Here is a 1130-nt window from a genome sequence, read left to right on the forward strand (position 1 = left end):
ATAACAGTCACAAAATGCCCAGTAAAGCATTGAAGATTGCTGTTCTTCTTGTCCATCATTGGAACCTACACTCTTAGAAAAAAGGGGGGTTCTGAAAGGGTTCTTCATCTGTCCCCATAGGATAACCCTTTTTGGTTCCAGGTAGAACCCTTTTTGGGGTTCCTTAAGATGTTAAAATGCTCATAGATGACCAGCAGGGTCAAACAATAATCAAAGTGTTTATTGAGTTATAGAGTCAGCACCCCAGGAGTAAATGTCAGTTGGCTTTTCACAGCCAAGCATTCAAAGGTCAAGAGAGAGAGAGAGAGAGACGAAACAGCGAGTCCGGGGAAAAGGTAGCACGTCCGGTGAACAGGTCAGGGTTCAATAGGCAGAATTGAAGAAACTGGATCAGCAGCACAACCAGGTGGACTGGTAACAGGGGAAGCCAGGAGTCTTCACCATGACTCTGAATGTACAGTATTTCAAGGCCTTTACGCTGTGCCAAAGAATCTGTGCCATCCTGTCTGTTTGTCTGTCTAGGCACTCAGCTATGCACCGCACTGGCAGACTACAGTCGGGCCGACCTAGTTCGACATCTATGTGTCTCATGCCGTTTATACTCTATGCCACCCTGAATATGCCTTTCTCTGTCTGTTTCTCTCTGTCTGCCACCCAGCTAGGCACTGGTAGACAACTACCAAGTTCAACATAATCACCAATGTGCGTCATGCCCTATACTCTGTGCCTATGACATTATGCCCCATTCTCAATATGCCCCATTCTCTCTCTCTCTCTGTCTCTCTTTGTCTCTCTCTCTCTCTTTGAACTTGCAGGCTACAGTACACCTCCATCAAACCAAGCTCATCGACCCTCAGAATTCCATGGTGGCCATCTTGCTCACACCGTTTGTGTCAGTATTTTTAGCCGTGGTCAGGGTCCCCTACAAAACTTAATATGGGAATGGAATCCTCTCTCTCTCTCTCTCTCTCTCTCACCCTCCCTTTGTAGCCATGGTATCCAACAGGTGGCCATGCGATCCAAAGATAGCCCCTCCCACGTTTCCATCCATTTGCTATTTACTAACCCCCCCCCAAACCCATTGTCACCAAGCCCCCCCCCCCATCTCCCTCTCACGTTCTCTCCCTACT

Source organism: Oncorhynchus masou, chromosome 27, assembly GCF_036934945.1.
Source record: "Oncorhynchus masou masou isolate Uvic2021 chromosome 27, UVic_Omas_1.1, whole genome shotgun sequence".
Classification (NCBI taxonomy): Eukaryota; Metazoa; Chordata; class Actinopteri; order Salmoniformes; family Salmonidae; genus Oncorhynchus; species Oncorhynchus masou.